Source organism: Lissotriton vulgaris, chromosome 9, assembly GCF_964263255.1.
Source record: "Lissotriton vulgaris chromosome 9, aLisVul1.2, whole genome shotgun sequence".
Lineage (NCBI taxonomy): Eukaryota > Metazoa > Chordata > Amphibia > Caudata > Salamandridae > Lissotriton > Lissotriton vulgaris.
Window position 1 is genome coordinate 341,000,388 of NC_141697.1, and position 20,539 is coordinate 341,020,926.

Here is a 20,539-nt window from a genome sequence, read left to right on the forward strand (position 1 = left end):
GTGGGAGGCGTGCCTCCTGGGCCTCTTTCATAGGACCAAACTGAACAGGGTGACTTCCCGCTTCTGGGACCTTGGCCTCATCACAGCCAAAAGGCTCATTACGAAGCACTGGAAGCGGGCGGCACCACCAGCGGCGGAGCACTGGCGCGCATCACTAGATAACTGGGCGAAAGCGGAAAGCATATCATTACATAATGAGGAGACAGCGGGATTGCGTAAATACCCCATAGCGGCGCCTTGGGACGATATGATCCGCTCTTTCCACAATGGACCCCAGGCACCAGATACTCCTGAGAGACAGACACCCCCAGATGGGGAACATAGCGATGACCAACACACTCCAGGTGCCGCAGACGACAGACACAACGCTCATACACCTGACCCCTAGGCACCCCCCCTCTACTCCCCCCCCCTTCCGGCTCAGCTGACACGCCAGGATTGCCGACACCCTCCTGCATCGCCAGCGTACTTCCCACACATGCAAGATCAGACACGAGCCTGCTGAAACATTGCCACTGGGTCCTCCCCCCCTCTCTCCTCGCCCCCCCCCACCGTAGGCCCCACCAGCTGCTGCACCGCACGCCCCACGACCCCAAGTTTGACACCCCCACCCCGTTACGTTTTCACCGAAGTAGCCTGATTGACGGGATACAACAACTAAGACAGCATGATCACGCACTGTTTGAACGCTGACACTCTCGGCGAACTACTGTGATACACTCTGCAGACTGCTCCATGATCTATGTATGCATTACCTTGAATATTGAATCTTCATACATTGAGACTCTGTATGGAATATGCTTGTATTCTTCTTTTCTCCTTTGCATTGAATAAAAGACATATTTAAAAAAAATGAAACAGTAGAACTTTACTTATGGAAGTGCCTGAGGGTCTTATTAGGACTTTTGCGGTTTCGGAACGGGTCAACACTCTGCCGCCCCGCTATAAGACTACCAAAGCCATAAACAACGGCCCGCCAGAGTACAACTTATTTTTACTTTGGCGGGCAGTTCTTTGGCAGTTACACCCAAAAAGAAGCTACCCTGAATGAGTGTCCGATTCTAAGATGGAAAAAAACTCACTAAGCCTTCTTCTGTGGGGTGTTGGGCATATGAAAAAATTGGAAGGACTGTCCTCACACATCACCAGGTGTCATGCTTCACCATCGGCAGCCTCGCTCTCTAAAAAACGCGTTTGATAGCGAGTGGGCCTTCACCTGGACACAGGGAGGCACTTCTACATCTAAGTGGAGGCCATGCAAGGAAGTGAGTTATTTATATGGGGTTTGCTTAATATTAAGAGCTAGAGTGAACACACAGGGGTTTAGTCCCCCAGCTGTTCCTTTGAAAAAGGCACCGCAATGGGGGTTTCAAAGGCAGTTCTTGCAGGGCATGGATCATGCCCTGCAGGAACGTGGGGTGCATGCACATGTTGTGCCCCCCTGCATGCACCCCTATGGTGCAGACGCACAACTGGGTGCTTTAGGGCGCTCTGTTTCCTCACAGCCACACTTTTCATGGCGTTTGCACCGCCATGAAAAGTGTGGCTGCGAGGAAACTCCTAATATGCTTGGCGGTGCCGCAGCAGCACAGCCAGTATATTAGGGTCCTCAGACCGCTAGGCCACTAATAGGGATTGTGGATCCTTGGCCACAGCACCGGCCCAACCACCACAGTCCTAATGCAGTGGGCGGACTGCCAGTCTGGCGGTCCCTGGACCTCCACCACAGGTTTGGTGGTCCTTGAACCTCCGATCTTGTAATAAGGGCCTGTGCCAGGTCCAGTGGCCAACTACTGCTGTGCAAGCCTGAAGGCCATCAATAGTTTGGGATGGCCACTCTCAGCGGTTAAGGTCCAGGTCCTGATATGGCTTGATGCTTCTGAAAACTTCAATGGCAGGTTAGTTTGCAAAAAACCGTTGGGTTTGGTAGAAGATATATACTTTTATATAAAATAAAAATCTAAAAAAAACCAGGAAAAAAAACAGATAGAGGTTTTTAAAAACCGCCCTCGAAAGAAAAAGAAATAAAATCACTGTAAAAGTGAGTCTATAAAAAATGTACTTAAAGGAAACCAAAGGATGATGTCAATAATGACGTAATTTGAGATGTCAGTGAGGCCATCAAAGTAATTAAAGTGTCATGAGGGATACGAGCACACAAGCAATACATGATGGGGACATGGGTTAGGTTTACTTTATAGAACTAGGACTTGCAAATTTCAGTGGTTTTTAGGTTTTGTTTGTTAACTGTAACTTCACTTTATTTTTTAGAGAAGCCAGGCAGGAACTTACTTCTGGACCATATTTGCCTAGTGCAAAGGACTGTTTCATAGCACCTGCTTCAAAATTGCTGTTTTTTTTTAATATTATACTTATTTGATACCAATGAGGCTGCTTGCACTTCTGGTGCAGTTTTGCACCTTGTTACCAGAATGCTATTCACGACGCCTACTTGGCTTACCCTGCCCTATGTCCCTTATTTAATTGAAGGCATCAAACTATTGTGTACCCCAATTGATAATCACCAAACAATACAGTGCACGGAAAAACCAGAACCAAGCTAAACAGAGGAAATAAATACCCAAATGATAAAGCATCGAAAAACAAAAAAGTTCTCAATACAGGACCATGGTCAGGCTATCCATACATTTAATCTGACTTTTACCTTCTTTACCCTTACAATGATGCCCCGTCTGGGGTAGTAAGAACATTTGACCCTTGTCCAAGATCTCCTTAAATACTGCAGGCCTACATACATCTGAACCAGACTCTTGTTAGGATTATTACAGACCATTGTCAAAACTTTAACCCGCTTAGTAATTTCGAATGTCTGCAAGAAAAGTTGGAATTCCTCTTGCTAAAAAAACTTCTCTTTTTAAAAATAGTTTGTCATCTGTTGCCCAGTCTAAAGTCTCCCATCCAGTTAAATTGAAGTTGGGTGAATGAAATATTTTTTTATTCGAAAATAACATTAACTAGGATACATTTTAATGCAGTAAATTGTTTTGTATCACCTATTTTTCTGAAGACACAGTAAATCTGCTTGCCCTACTCCACATTTCATGAGATTTATGTTATTCTCACACACTTATATGTCCTTGCCAAACTCCTTAACACTGGCACAGGACAACCTCGGGTGGATGACACTGGTGTGAGGCACTGTCCTTCTGTCACCAGCCGTTACTTTGGGAGAGAGGGAACTTCCGCCAACAGACATGTTTTTTCATTATAGAAATTTGCTGCTAATGTGCATAATGCAGATAAACACCAAACACTTTCACCTGCTACATGTAAAAGTTACTAATTTCAATCAATTCTGATCTAGTGGACAAATTGTTGAAGACATAAGAATATAACTTACACATAACAAATGTTTCCTTCGTATATCAAATAATGGAGCATAAGTAAATTACATATAACTAGACTCAAATCACTGTGAAGCCATTCAACTGTTATCCACTCCACCCCCTTTCCAAGTCATAGTACAGAAATTACACTTCTGGAACTGTGGGACAGCCTGTTGTAGACACCATAATGAACGACTGTGTCATGGTCATTCATGACTTGTTCACACCATTTCGTATGGATTTTCTTTACCTCTACATGGCTCCCACCTTTTCCATTTGACCAAAGGTTTTAACTGAATCTCATTCATCTGTAGAACAGTTTAGTTGTATATGCAGATGTGTAATCCAATCAGTTTGATGGATCCACTAGTTCAATATATCCATTCAGGGACAGATGAAGTCCAGTAAGCTTTTGGTTAACGTCAGAAATAAAGAACACAAATGGTTTTGACTATGAAGGGGGTTTACCCTGTCAGGAATTTTTCCCCATTCTCTTGTGCAGACACCTGTCTGTAGAACCCAAGATGAACAAGCTTAACTTTATCATCAAACCCAACATGCCTTGGACCAACAACATTTCTGAGATTGTTAAAAGTTCCTACTGCAAAGGGTTCAGACTAAGAGGCCGTTATGGAGGTGGACCTGCCATCTATTTTTGACTTGTTACTAGTATTCTTTTGCAAACAAAGGTTCCTTGTAAACTCCTGAGAAGCCCATAGATGGTTGTCTCTCCGTTGTGTGGTTTGAAGAAAAGAACCAAAAGCGATCAGCATTGGCGCCTCAAACAAAGAATTTAAAGCACCAATTTTAATGATTAGACACCTCAACTAGCGCTTTTGTGCCTCTTTCACATAAGTGAACAGTAGCATCTCATCTGCTTTCTCACATTTTATAGATTAATCCATGCACATGATTTTTCCGTATTGAGTCCCACTCTGAAGCTGGGATTTTCTAATTCGAAAATTGCAATCAAGTGATATTGAATACCGCTAAGTTATTTTCTTTATAGGCACTCAAACAGAGAAGCTGTTGTAAAGGGTGCTTTTAAAGCATTGTTAACTCGCTCTCTATCTACGTAATATTTAGTCTGGGAAAATGTGGCAATTTGGAACACTGGAAACCGCCATAAACACATCCTAAACTAATGCAGAATTTATTTATTCAGTACAATGAGTCGCTTGTGCAGAAAAGAAAATCTTATCCAGGAGTATTTTAAAGTACTAAAAATCCACAGAAAATGTACAAAATCCTAAAAATGTCAGCAGATTAAGTGCAATCTGTTCCACTGCTATACATCCTTTGTAGATTCTAATTGAAAAATAATCCACATGCTGTTGGAACATGTACAACAGAGCACACATTTCAGCAGGAGTATCCACAAACTGAAACCGTGTGTGGATGTTGTCACCTTTAAAGATGAATACTGCAGAGAGAACCTGAGAAACTGGAGGTAGGTAAACAAACATCTCCAGAACAGAACGATGAAGAAATTTGATTCAACAGTGCGCGGTTTCATATTAAAAATTCTTTCACAGTAGTTATGTGAACTCCAAGCGGGTAGCCCTCGTCCATCCATTGGTGTAATAAGTGGACTAAACAAGGCATCTGCCAACTCCGAGTCATTTCGGTTCACAAAATAACCTTTTACCTGTAATCACTAAACCTGCCCTTCTTTAGGAAGTCACTTGAAATGTCTATAGTAGACCTCAAGGGCACATGACAACTTCTCACGTTTTCATGGGCCATACCGGATTCTCTTCTTTGGCAAAGGACAAAAAACAAAATCAATAATCTATTTCTATTGGTGTGCTTTGTAGCTTACCACGTTAAAAAAAATCTTTGAAACCACTGTGAGAAAATTGGATTCTGTTGCAGTACCTCCTACTTATTGCCAGGCTTTTGATGCAACTTTGTAGAGCACTAGGGTCCCTACCATCCACTTTCCCAGTACCAGTGTTCTTCCCTAAAAGTGTCCCACAATTGGCCCTTCAGGCCCCCTCTATGTCCCTAGTAAATGGTACCTGGGGCATTGGGACTGAAGAGGGTCCCCTAGGGATCCCTCACCTATGCTATGCAGACTTTCATTGCATCATGCATACCCTGGTGCAGACAAAATGACAAAGTGGACATGGCACACTGTGTCTGGAATGCCAACTAGCAATATATCACAGGTGTGGGCATATCTGCCAAAGCAGATATGCCCCAACAATATTTAAGTCTATTCTTAGATATTGTAAGTGCCAGGGAAGCCATAGAGAGTACATGGGCTGGACACTTGCCATCTCGAGTTCCCTAGCACTATGATGGCTTCTCTGAATCCAGGAGCATTTGGTACAAAACTACTCCTCCAAATAAACCCACACTGATGCTAGTGGGGGATTTATTGAAATGTACTCAGAGGTGCCCCCTGAAAACCTACCAACCATGGTTTGGTCAGACTGGCTTTAGGCAACGTTTCACCGGCAGACATGTTTCTGGACCCCTGGGTCTAGAGCCCTCGCTCTCTGGGAACCAGAAACAAAGAACATCATGGGAAGAGGTGTTACACCACCTCCTTTAGGATGGGCACAGTGCTTGAGAGGGAAGCTTCAAAGGTCTGCCGCCTTTGTAATGCGAGCAACAGCCTCTGCTGCTGGCAGCAGATGGCAGCCCCCAGTTTTAGATCCCCACTTTGGGCAGGAAAAACTAGGAATAATAGGCATGCCCAGCTCTGCCAACCCACCCCTAAGGTGCATGAGGTAAGGGGAAGCACATCCTTTCAGTTCTTGCCATCTTGAAGATGGTGGAACTCCTCGAATCAGGACTATGCTCCCTACCACAGGAGGGTGGCATAATTGAGGGTGTGTCATGTTCCTATTGGCCCTGTCATTCCCTTAAAATGCCACTTAATCTAGTATATAGTTGACTCTCCAAGACCCTGAAACTAGTTCCTGCCAACCTAAGAAGAGAAGACGAAGAAGATGCCATGCAAAGAAAACTGAAGACAACCACTGATTTGGCCCCAGCCCTAAAGGCCTGTCTGCAGCGTCAAAGATCCTGCAAAGAAAACAACGCCTGTCCTGAAGCCGGTGAGCTCCAAAACCCTTGGGAGGACTGCCTGCCTTCAAAAAAGACCACAACTCCTGTGGATAGCTGACCTATCTCCAAGAAACCAAGACAAAGGACTCTGGTGCCCTCCGGAACCGTGATTCCTGACCACTCTGTACCAGACACATCCTGTCTATGTCCACGTGGCCCACCGATCCAGAAAAGGTTCCCCAGCGATCCTGAGTCAAAGTCCAGCGTTGGCTGGCCCCTCCTGGACTCGACAACAACACCTTCAGCGTGAATCCAAAGGCTCCCTGCGACCATCTCTGGTAAGAAAACCCGATGTCAAAGGACACCCTGGCACCTGAAGCCCCTGGGCCTTGTGAGAGCTCGACCGAGATGGTGTCCCTACGGCCTACAGCATCCCAACTTATCCCTGCTCTCACTGGCTTCCTTATAGCAGCCTCCTGTTTGTCGCCTGCAGCGTGTTTTCCAAACAGATTTTCTCCACTGAAATGCAATGGGCGCCCAACAATGTGCTAGCACCCTGCACCTAGCCGCCTGTGCCACTGTGGTGTATGCTTGGTGCTGCCTTGTGCTCCCCCGTGCTTGCCTAAACTTCCGAAGCTTGAGCACTGCAGCCACTTTACTTAGCTGTAGGTAGAGTGTCTTCAAGCACCCTCAGTCTTCATTGAGGCGATCTTTCATTTTGACCTCTGCACCCAGCCGCCACTGTGCCGCTGGTGGTGCAGTGTTTGCTCCTATCTGAACCTTGCACTCTGCTAACCCTACAACCCGAAGACTGGATTTGTAATTTGTTCACTTATCTGTAAAACCGCAATATTGATTCCTCCGTAGGTTAACATTGCAAAAACTGAAAACTGCACAAAGTGTCCACTTTTGAACTTGAAAAGAATTCCGATTTGAAAACAAATATCTTTCTGCAAAGATCTTGGCCTTTAAAAAAATCTGGAGCAGAGGGAGTGGCTTGGACGGCAGAGCTAATGGCTGCCTGACACCGCTGATGCGCCGAACGGAGACTAGCGAGACGAAAAGCTTAACCTCAAATGGCCCAAATCAAGGGAAGGAAGAAAGTTTTAAGCATCGAAGCCTGGCTCCACCCAAGGAGCTTTGAGTCGAGAGAAGAGGCGCTGACAGGAAAGCAGGGAAAGCAGAAAACAAACTCTGAGGCGAGTCGCCCAGGAAAAAAGATGGCGCCCAGGGAGGTGCAGTAAAAGAACTAAGGCCTGAGACCCCCGTACACAGAAGGGTTGAGTGGCATACAGGTGTGGAACTCAAAAGGGAATGATCGGCCCAGCCGTGGACTTTACCAAGATGGCGCCTGCATTGCAGAGATAAGGTCTGGGTCCAAAGGCAGCGGTCCGAACTGAAAAAGTGCAGCCCCCTCAGCGAATGCAGGGATTCAGGTCACATCGCATAGCGTGCGAAAGAGCGAGGCAAAACTAAACGCTGGAAGAATCCCTCCAATCAGTGCTTGTTCGTGTGGGCGGGTGAAAACAGAAACGAAAGTAAAACATACTAAGGGCGTTGACTGGGGAGCAAGTAGGAAACAAACGGTGGACTAACGTTATAGCCCACAAGAGCCCAGAGACAGCAACAGAAGAAAGAAATCGAAAGAGGGTGAGGGAGGGGCCGCCCCATAACGCAGCACACAGGAAGAGGCCCAAAACAGCCTCAAAACAAAAGGAGGTGCCCAACCAGGAAAACACAAGAAGCGCACTGCAACAGCGCCATAACATCGCGAAAAGCAAAGCGCACCCGCAAAGTACTGAGAGAAGGGGGGGGGGGGGAGGGAGACCACTGAATACTGGACGAGAAGGGGACCCCTCTAGGACACCCACACACTGCAACTTAGATCGGTGAGAAAAGGAAATCAGGCGCTTCTCTCGGACGAGCAGGCGGAAACCTGCAAAGGGGGCCACCCAGGTCCACACAGGACCGTTTTGGATTTCCCAATGGGGCTAAAAGGTTGCTTAGAGAGGACCTAAACAACACAAGGGAGAAGCTAACTGACTCCCCCCGCTAGTATACAGATTAAATCAATCAACGATCTTACCAGGCTCCCCAGTACGCTGTCACAGCAAAGCAGAGGGGATAGGCAGGCGTGAACAGGCTCACCCGCGTTGCCCAACCATCCTCCGAACGGCACACACAGTCCGACATAAGCAGACACTGCTCGAAGAGAGCCATCTCCAGAGTCCACCGGAGTGGAGGAGCAAAGCCTACCCAAACTTAAAACCTGCCAGCAAGAATAATAGAGCTCGCTACACATACCGGCCCCGAAACACACAGGGTCAGACCGGTACAGAGCTTCAGGTCTTCAAACCCAACTTCTCGCAAGATGCACCAAAATGTCTGAAAGGGAAATGCGGCTCCAACAGCAGCAATTGAAGAAGAGCAAGAACGAACCAGGACCAGCTGACTCTCCGATCAAACAAAAGCAAGACATAGGCAGTACTATGGAAATGATCCTAAAGAAATTGGCAGAGGTCCATGACCTGGCAAAACCACGAAACTCATCACGGACACAATACAACTGGAAATCACTGCGGTCAGAGCCGACCTAAACGCGGTAAACATCAGGCTGACAACGGCAGGGCAGAGGATCAGCGGCGTGGAAGACTACACCAACAAAGCGGGCAGGGAAGTGACGATGATAAAGGCAACCCACAGGGGGCCTACTAAGGCAGACAGCAGAGTTGGAAGACAGTCGCCGCAGAGGGAATATCCGCATCCTGGGGGTCCCGGAGGGCACAGAGGAAACAGCAGAATCATGCGCAGCTTTCCTATAGGACATAATCCCCAAATTAAAATTCCATCGCCAATTTGAAATAGACAAGGCCTTCAGAGTCCCCACTTTCAAAAACTCAGCGACTAAATATGCCCGACCCATTATATGCAAACCCCTAAGATCGCAACATACGGAAGACATTTTCAATTACGCTAGGAAAAACCACCAGATAAACTGGAAGGGCCACAAAATCATCCTCACTCAGGGCTACTCTAAACCCACGGTGGACTCCAGGAAAGGCTTCATGGATGTCCGACAAAGGCTCAAAGACAACAACATTCAATTCTCCTTCGTAGACCTCGCAAAATTCAAAATAACGGACAGGGGCAAAAACCATTTCTTCACAGAACCAAAGGATTTGGCACGATATTTGAACGGAACAGCGGCCCAGAACATGGACACCTCACAACAAGCCTCGGCAAAGAGAGGCCCATCTCCTGACCCATCAAACAGGAATGACAATGGGAACAGCGGCCAATGAAAACATGCCAGAAATTTAGGATACTACCTCCAAGGAATCATCTACCTCATAGCGGCAACAACCTACCTCAAATAGACCAACAAGACAAGAAAATCAAAGGCCCAGGTACAGAAGGAATATCTTGCACAGACTACAACGGAACGATCTTCCGACTGAAGGAATATTGGAGTTTTTAAAACTGGAACATAAAGGAACATGTCTCCAGGAGGTGGAACGGCGATCCTGCAGTCATACCTCCTACAAGCAAGTGAGGAGGGGGAGGGGGGTAGGGGCGCTCCAGAAGGTTCTCTCTATTTTGCTCTTTTTCCATACTTCCCTTTTTCCCCTTGTATACACACCTAGACACACTAAAGAGTATGCATACAAACCTAGACACATTACAGAGTACACAGCAACCCAAGCGTCACCAGAAAGCTACACCAACACTCCTGAACACACACAAACTCGTAAACAGGGAAAGCACAACCAGGAGACTAACGCAAATTATACCAACAGATGACAGGTAACAAGACACTCAACCTAGCCACTGGCCTTAGCATAGTTTCTCTAAATGTCAAAGGCCTGAATCACCCCATCAAACGTAGAAAGATAGTATGATACCTGGAAAAGACAAAAAGCAATATAATCCTAATACAGGAAACTAAACTCGACGTAGAGGACTCAAAACTCATCAGAGCCAACTGGATAGCAGACACAGCCTGCTCGCCGGCAGGCAAAAAAACGCAGGGTGGAAACGCTAGTGTCCAAAAAGTCAAAGATTAGGATAGACACACACACCCTAGACAAAGAGGGCAGACTTCTAATTACAAACATGTCAAGAGGGGAAGAAAGGTTCCACATTGCGAATATATACGGTCCCAACACCGACGACCCGGCATTTTGGGAGTCCGTAGCTGATGCTCTAGATAAGTTCCCCCAGGACGATCTCATAATCATGGCAGAAGACCTCAACATCCCACTTGACCACACACTAGACAGGCAGGCCGCGTGCCCATACCACCCCACGCGGTCTCACGCAACGCTACAAAACATTTGCAGCAGATTTAACCTCAAAGATGCATGGAGACTGCAACACTCAGACACGAGGGACTATACCTTCTATTCCAACCCACACAACTCCTACACCAGAATAGATCACATTTTAATATCAGGGTCACACACGCACCTGATAGACCAATCAGAAATAGCACCCAGACTAATATCAGACCACTCGGCCATTAGCCTAAAACTAAGCAGACACCACAACGAAGACCCCCCAGAAGATGGCGCTTTAACAAAGAAACCATCTCTGACCCAGAGAACAGGAGTGAAAATGAGACGGCCATAGCTGATACATAAACCACAATGACCCCCTTGAGACTGGTACTGACACACTGTGGGAGGCTTTGAAGGCGACAATCAGAGGCAAACTAATAGGAATCAAGGCGAGAATAAACAAGAATACGAACATGAGAACATACCAACTAGAAGCGGAGATAAAAAAACTAGAACTAGAACACTCAAAAAACCCAAAGAACGGAACTCTCCTAAAACACTCTAACACAGCATAAATATGAATACAATAAAATTCTGAGCGAGAGGGCGGGGCTTTGGTTCAACAAATACAAAGCTCGCAGCGTGTGCAAAGCTAACAGAGCAGGGAAGTTACTCGCATCATACCTGAAGCACAAACGCAGCCAGGGAGCAATTGCTTCAATAACAGACGCTAGGAACAAAACACAAACAAGACAAAGACATCCTCAACACTTTCCAAGAGTTCTATACTGAGCTAAGCAACTCAGAGCAGAATTTTAACCAGAATGAATGCGCCAGGTACCTAGAGTGCTTAGGCCTACCCAAGTTAGACCCCTTGGAGGCGACAACAATGGGTCAGGACATCACCGGCGCAGAAATAGAGAGAGCTATCAAATCTCTTAAAAGGAATAAGGCCCCAGGTTTGACCTGACAGACAGGAAACATTAAATACTTAGGCATACTTTTTGGAACGGACCTATACAGTTCCCTTTCGCCACAATGAAAAAGCACCGCTTGGAAAGGTTAAAATGCTTCTAGAGGCATGGAGCCCTAAATTTATCAGGTGGTGGGGGAGAATAGAAACAATAAAAATGATGATCACTCCAATGACCAACTATCTGTCAAGTATGATCTCCCTCCTACTCACAGATGATTTCCACCGAAAAATCGATAACATGATTACCAAATTCATATGACGGGACAAGAAAGCTAGGATCAGCATCAAGAAACGGAGACTACCTAAAGCACAAGAGGGCCTGAACCTGGCAGATTTCCAAATCTACCAACTCGCTTTCCTGGCAAAACAGGGAACTCAGTGGGTGTCTCCTTCGCCAGACGACTACTCAGCCTGGCTACAAGTAGAGAAGGCCATACTAAACAACAGACACCCCCTCACTCTGCTCACAGCAAACACCTACCCTGTCTCGTCCAAGCAGATTTTCAAAAACACCAAGATAGCAATGCAAAAGTTGGACAGAAAAAAGGAGGTCACTATCAGGGGAACCAAATCAGAATCGTTATGGGAAAACAGTAAAATCAAATATAGGGGGAAGACCCTCAACTTTGAGACATGGATAGAGAAGGGCATTTGTTTCCCGCACCAACTAGACAAGGGTCCAGGACCCATCACTTTCACAGACCTGAAAATTAGCTACCAACTAGAAGACATAGAGCTCTACAGATTTCTAAAAGTTAGGGAAGCCCCATCAAAGGTCAAACTAGTCAGCACACAGCCCACGATCTTCCAATATGTTGCAAGCATCAACAAACTAGGTCACCAAGTATCACACATATATAAGCTACTGCGCCCAAACAACACTAAAATAACCGAATTCTGGGACAAACAGCTAAACACCCAGTTAAGCGAGAAAGAATGGGGAAAGATCTGGACCTCTGCCACATAAAATAAGATCACCCCAGTCCTAGCACAAACTAAGCTTTGGCTCCTCCACAAGGCATATTGGACCCCAGACCGCCTACAAACACTTGGCCTTAGAGAGGGAGGACAACCTCTGCTGGAACTGCAACACACAGAAGGGGGACTTAGCACACCTATTCTTCCATTGCCCAACACTCAAGGTTTTCTGAGGTAGGGTGTTTGACTTTATAGACGAGATTTGTAATCGCAAATCAAACAGAGACTTTACCTCCATTGTCATAGCGGGCATAAGGTCGGACCTTACTTCGGAAAAAGAGGAGGAGCTAATGGACCTCTTGCTGACAGCTGCGGTCAAAACAGTCCTAAACAACTGGAAAGACTCAAGCCAGGCTACCTTACAAAGTTGGCTAAACTGGATTATGTACCCAAGAGGTGTGGACAGCCTGGCAATGCAGTACTCCCCATGGAAGGCATCTACCAGGGGTCTGTGGGAGGCCCTTGACAGGACCCTTGCCCCCCATAACCCCCTTGAAACGCTGGTACCCAAACTCGACAATTCTTTTTCGCTGGCTCGACGCCTACGACCCGCAGGAGACCAATGTAATCTGTAGCAGGAAACTGTCAGGTTTCCGTTGTTGTTTTTGTGTACGATGCATAGCTGGTGTTCAGTACTCTTATATACAGGGCTTTCCTATCTCTCTCCTCTTAGGTCTCCTCCCTCTCTTTACCCTCTGACTGCACTATCCTGTCCCTCTTTATTACACTTCTAAGAGTAAACAAGTCTGTTACAAGAAATGTATACGATTGTTGTACAACTCATAAAATCCCAATAAAAATGTATAAAAAAATAAATTAAAAAAATCTGGAGCAAAGCTTATTTTTATCAAATTGGTGAGGATCTCCTTTTTGAGTCTTGTGACATTTATTGGTCATTGTGTGCATAACAAAGGTCTTACACTCCTCTGAGTTAGGCCTAACGCTGCTCGCTCACACTACCACAAAGAGAGCACTTTAGGTTTGTATTGAGCCCTGTACACTTCTGGGGGAATTTCTGGACTCTGTACACAGTATAACCACCCGATGGTATACCATATACAGAGCCAGCTTCCTACACACTACAATTAAACATATAGTTTGGCAGTTTGGCTCATTCAAATCCTAGTTGTCCAATGCTTTTGAACCCTTGTGTTAGGGGTTGAACCTGTGGATTATCAGTAACAACAATGAATGCTAGAACACTCACCTCGGTCCAGCTTGTACAGGACTATCTGCATTTTAACCCAAAGTGTTACATTTTTGGGGTACTTATCAAACAGGAAGCCTCATTAAAGAAGTAAGTGCTGTGGTAAAGGTTTGTGCTCACTTACCCCGTGGATAAAGGACACCTGTTCCTTTCCATCCAAAAGGGAACCATGCCTCTCTTGTTCACACAAGCATCCGATCTAGGCTGAGGCTACCCACTAACTTATTAACAACTCTTAAATGGGCTCAAGACCTTGTGATAAGTTTAAAGATCTATATACTTTTAACTGCATAGCCCCTGTTCTGAAAGCCCTCCGCTGGAACGTCACGGAGAAAAAGGTACAGTTTAAATGCCCTGGTATACATGCAGTTTAGAAGTAATTAAAAAAATACCCAAGCATGGTGATCCCATGCTTGTGCTCAACTAGATTCCCAAATACTAGTCAGGATTTCTTACTTTCATCTAGTTCTGGGACATATAGTTACTTATACGCAATTTAAGTCCCCTTTCTCCCCACACTCCAAGTATAATGGTATGCTCTTACAGTAGTCCCTCTGCTATCTTGCTTATGATCCCTTTCAGGTCTCTTTTAAGTCCAAGTAGGAGTATCCTGCAGTCCTATCTGTGCTGTTGCCCGAGGTTCCTGCTGGCATTCCATGTTCAGCTGTAAATGGCGCAAACCTGCATTTTTGCTGGTTCCCATCCCACCCCTGCTGGTGCACCATGGTGCAGCCATGAATTTTTGTCTCATTATTTTTGAAGAGCAATCTTGTCTCTTGAACGATGCACACGCTCACTTCCTAGTGGTCCTGGTCTCTTTAAGCACCCCACTCTCCGACATGCCCTGGGACCCTGCACATTCTCTTACATTTCTTTATGCTCGCAGACCTCTCTGTGACTTTGATCTGAAGAACAATTTTCTGTGCTCAAGATCAATGCAGCTATTCTTGGCAGATGGATTTTGCTGAATCACATTTGACTTGCAGTGGCCTTGTGTGCATATTCTTGCAAACATGCCGATCATCATGTTCATGCAAGCATCACTTGCATCTTATCCTTAATCGCACCTGTGACCCTAAAGTCTTGAGGGCCTCTCTGTACTCCAGATGCGGATTTAATTACACTATCTTCGGGCAACTGCAGTACATTTTCTGCTTTCAACTACAATGTATATCATTATTAATCCCCTTCTGGAATATAGGAGACCTCATTATCAGAGCAGATAGCCACTCCAACATGTATATACATGTTTAAAATCACTGGTCTGGAAGTTCTTCATCTGAAACAGCTAGTTACAGACTCTACACATACTGCAGGACATATCCTGGATCATTGCTACACTAACGTAGACACTCTTAACTACGACAATGTTATTAGGGTCCCCTGGTCTGATCACTCATTATTACTGTTTTACATGCCCTCTCAGAAGCAAGCTGAACATGCTACACTCGCGAAAAAGTTTTGTCCGGTCTGGTCTAAACTCCCAATAGAAACTTGGGACATTAACCTCAAGAACACCTCACCCAAAATTTCCAATGACTCTCTGCAAGCTGATATGTCTTTCACTCAGTGGGTAGAGGCTTCCTTGGACCTCACTCTTCCTAAGATTGAACTGTCTCATAGAAGTGGGGAGAATAAGAAAGCCTGGTACACGCCTGACTTGAAAATATTGAAGCTAGTATGTAAACAACAGGAAAGACAGTGGAGAAAACACTACTCTGAAACCGATAAGGCCAACTACAAACTTGCCTTGACAAAGTATTAAAAAAAGGAGATTAAAATCACCCAATCCAATTACTTTCAGACAAAAATTAGTACAGCCGCCAACTCCCCGAAAGAACTTTTTAAAATCTTTAAATCCTTGGTCACCCCTCCTTCCCCCATTGAACACCCAGGACTTGCACAGGTCCGATGTGAGGAACTGGCAAAATTCCTTTTCACTAAAGTGGCCACCATATATTCGTCCTTCTAAAATACTCCTATTGAATCTCCTTCTTTATCCCACATGGCTCTGACCCAACTGAAGGAATAAACCTTCCTACTACTCAGCGTCTTCTAAGTAATTTAAAATAAGGCTCCCCGAATGATCCTGCACCCCCTACTATATTAAACCTTGTATCAGACACTGTGGCCCCAGTTATTCGGGAGGTGATTAATGCCTCTCTGGCCTCAGGCCTGGTGCCGTCTACTTGGAAACAGGCTAAAGTTAGGGCCCTGTTGAAGAAACCTAACCTTAACCCTGAAGATTGGGCAAACTACCGCCCCATCTCCCTTTTGCCCACTATCAGTAAACTCACGGAGAAATATGTCAATTCTCTGTTGGCTACTTTTCTGGAGGATAACAACTCCTTTCATGCCACTCAGACAGGGTTTAGGAGAAACCAGGGCACTGAAACAGCTCTCATTGCAGTGGTTGAGGAAGCAAGGAAGATCGTAGACAATGGTAACCATGCGGCCATACTACTATTAGACCTGAGCGCAGCCTTCGACACCGTGAACCACTCCATCCTGCTTCACAGGCTTGAGGAAGTTGGTGTCTCGGGCCGCGCACTACAATGGCTGCATTCCTTCCTGTCTGATAGGACCTTTGTGGTCTTTGAAAACGAGGCTTCCTCCCCCCAAATATGTCTTAACTGCGGTGTTCCCCAGGGTTCGTCCCTCAGCCCCACCTTATTTAATATTTATGAGGCCTTTAGCTGAGGTGGTGCTTCCCTGGGGAGTACAACTTGTCACATACGCAGACGACACACAATTGATTATCTCATTAACCACGCATGATGCCCCCTTTGAAAGCCTCTCCATTTGCCTTAATAAAGTTCGGGAATGGATGGATGAATCCTTCCTAAAACTTAATGGGGCAAAAACTGAGGTGATGATGCTGGGATACAGGGCACCTACCACAGTGGAGAAATGGTGGCCGGACAGTCTGGGCCAACCACCCAAGCCCAGGACCCAAATCAAGAGCCTTGGGGTGTGGATGGACCCAGCTCTTAACTTCTCAGTACAGGCCCGGAAGGTAGCTGCCACATGCTATGCACTCATGAGGATTCTGAGGAAAATTATCATCATCCTCCCCTTCGAAGCCAGAAGGATCCTAGTTCAAGCGCTGATCTTATCTCGCCTAGATTATTCTAATGCATTATATCTAGGTGCCCCTCAAGGGACAATTAAGATACTGCAGACTGCGCAGAATTGCGCGGCTCGTATGTTGTTGAACGTCCCACGGAGAACATCTGAAGAACCCTCACTACGTAGTTGCACTGGCTTCCAGTGCAACAGAGGATCGAATTTAAAGCTCTGGTCACGGTCCATAAAGTAGTCTATAAAACAGCACCCGCATTGATGCAATCATTATTCTGCCCGTACTCCCCTGGTCGGGAATTAAGATCCTCTAATAAAAATCTCTTGACAATCCCTAAAATAAGGAGAGTGCGTATGGGTGGTCGACGCTTCTCCCTACGGGCCTCAAAACTTTGGAACAATCTTCCACTCTACATCAGAAAGCAACCATCTTAGTTTCAGGAAGATGCTGAAAACTCTGCTGTTCATCTAGCCTTGGTGAATGAACGTTGTCTAAAGCGCTGGGATGCCTTCGGGTAGCCATGCGCGATACAAATACGTAATCATTCATTCATTCATTCATTCATTCATTCACCTGTTGGAATGCTTGGGATTCGAAGTTAATCAGCGTACTCACAAATTTGGGTAGAGATGCTATTTGTATTTTTCAGGAAAACTAACATAATCATCAGACTAATGGTCAGACTATTCCCTGAACCTCTTCTAAATGGCAGATAAATGGGGTCAATCAGCTTACCCCATACTACAAGTTTAGTGGATGGGCCATCCTAGTCAAGGGACCTAAAAATGGACATTAGCACCTTCACCCAAGTGTTTCATTCCATCACGATCCCAACAGCTATGATCCTGGATGCTCTGGAAAACACTGAAGAGAATCCATTAGTTCACATTAATTTTCTCACAGTGAACTATTTAAAAATAAAAATAAAACCTTGCAAGGCACTGGAGTAAACCTAAACTTGGTTAGGACCAAACAGCATCCAACGTTTAACGGTATGGTAATCTTATTTATGCCCAACCTAAAAAATCCTGGGCTCATGGCTAACTTTAGACAAAGACTTCTATTTTATGTGGCCAAAAATTTGATTAATGTGCAATTCTCTTCTTATTTAGAGCTAACAAAGATTAACAGTTTGGCCTCCTCTTTTGCAGCAGTATGGGAACCACCCTCACATAAATCAGGGCAGTCACGAGTATGCCTTTATCATGCTGCAAATCTCTGGAGAGGACTAGTGCTTGTTAAATACTTGTGGATTTCCATAGTTATATTTGGGGCAAAAACGAAGCCATTGCGCAACGGGATTATTGACCGAGAGCTTTCTTTCCTCGAGTTTACTCTAGGTCTAAAACCTCGTTTGAATCTTGGCTCTAATTTTAATTAGATGCTGACATGTACTTGTTGGCCTTCACCTGAAGACTCCTGCAGGGGACCGTTCTCTACAAAGAAATATTACAAAGAGATGCTTTGGTTCCCTATCTTGTCATATTCCAGCTCAATAGATTATGATAGCTTCCGTGACCAAATGCTACACAATGTGTATAAAGCTTAAAGCTATGCATTCTTTTCCTCAAGTGAAGAGAACTAACTACACTGCAACGGTCATGAAAGCACTTTACTGGCTGTAAACTAAAACAAATAATTATAAATTCTATGCATGATCCACAAAGCTTGCCATGACTATTAGACACAACCTTAATATACTCTGATTCTACTATCCGACAAAGTGACTAAGGTCAACAAAGAAAAACATGCAGGCCCTCTGAGTACATTTTTGCAGCGGATTCCTCCAGTATCCAGTGCTCTACTGCCAGGGCCACGGGAACAATGCAATTGTGCGGCTGCTGCAATTTTTGCACAGTTATAGATTTGCTGCATTTGCCACACAATCCATCATCTGGCTGCATAATAAGCAGATTTTAACAAACAAATTGTTTATAGCTCAAAGGATTCAAAAGTTACAAAAAGAGCAGTGACGTGTTGCTGCGCGTGAAAGACCCTTAGCAAAGCTGGACTGGTCACCTTTCTATTCTTTGCTATATTTGGGTATTAAACTGGTACTAATGAAGTGCAATCAAGTTTAAAAACGACGAAATAATGAAGGAATGCTATTACAAAATGTGTTGCATTATGTCGCATAATTTTCATTTTCTTGCTGCATAATTTACTCCACGCTGCAGAATAATTTGGCCCTCTCCTGACGCATAAATCCAGTGACCCCCGTCTACTTCTTAGTGTTTGCCTTTCGCCAGAATGTATGAAGTTCAACAAGGTGCTGAAGACACCTGCCGAGTTATGCAAATTGTCTTAAACTTGTACTGGAACACTACGCGCTTTACTTTCCGACAACCACAGAATTCTGAAGCAGCTTTACGGTAGTATGAAGGCTACATAAATAACAAATAAATAAATGACTTCAGAAAGCATTGGTGTTTCTCCTCTAGCACGAACTCACTGCAACAGGCACGCTCTATTTAGAATCTTCCCCTTTCCTTGTCCCTGTAAGCCTACTGGTGCCCCTGTCCCTCAATGGCTCCCGGGTGCGTATGGCCCTTGGTCTCGGTTGAGTCCACTTAGCTACGAAACCCTGCAGAGTTTCGAAGCTCAAGGCTCCTAGGAAGGACATATTTTCTAGGATTCTGTAGATGTGCCTTGGACTTGCAGTGCCTCATTGTTTTTCCAAATCTAATTAACATATCCTTGAATAGATTTCATCAGCAGGACTCCTGGCCCCATACACTGTACCTTGTGCTACAGTCCTCGATCCCTTCTATACTCCTAAGGCAGACATGCCAACCCTCCCGATTCAGGCGTGAGACTACCGATTTCAGGGCTAGTCTCCCGCCTCCCGATTCCTGCAAGCAAAAGCCCGATTCCTCAGGGGTTTCAGCTGACAGGGCTTGGTATTGTGTAACATGCTAATTCTTCAAGGAAACGTCAGAGGGCCGATGCAGGGGCTAGGAGGGGTGAAAAACCAATTAAGCCACATTAACAAGCGCATGGTCTTTTAAAGACCTGTGAAGTACTCGGGGGCGGTGTGTGTGCCCTGTTTCGGGGGGGGGGGGGGTTGAATGCACTGCCAGCAACGTGCCAGGCAGTGTTCAACACTTGCATCACCCTTTCTCTGCCTGCTATTGCGCTCCATGCTTCGGAAAGGTAAGAAAAAGAACGTGCATTTGCGTTTGAAATGCCCGATCCTGCAGCATCACACTTCCAAAGCCCACACAAGACAGTAACCCGATTCAAGGCCCCATTCTCCCGATTTTTAAAAAAAAATCTCCCACTTTGCTCCTCTGAAATGTTGGCATGTATGCTAAGGAGTCCCTAAAGGGCACAAATGCTTCGGGGGCTTGATGAAGACGGCTTGCTCCACTGGACCCCAGAAAGTAGCCCTTTGTTTCTGGTTATTGTAAGTTCACTTGAAACCTCTGGTCTCCGCATTTCTTTAATAAGTCCTAAAGCGCCACTACTCTTTGCTAAGGCACTTGAGGCAGCACTGTCTTAGTCACTGCGGTGTTTTCCTGACTGCGACCCCTCTGCCCCACACAATATACCCCTTTTGCAAAATTTCTAATATATCACTTTACAATCGTAACCACTGCAGGGTCTCATTTCCACATATACGCTTTGAGACGCTGCAGAAACTAAGTCTCTCTA

At 45.4% G+C, this 20,539-nt stretch overlaps 1 protein-coding gene across 2 annotated transcripts in view; it reads right to left on the reverse strand.

Annotated features, from left to right (window-relative positions):
• CPSF2 (cleavage and polyadenylation specific factor 2) overlaps window positions 1–20,539 on the reverse strand; it is a 158,480-nt gene that overhangs the window by 137,417 nt on the left and 524 nt on the right. The gene's annotated exons all lie outside the window — the stretch shown is intronic.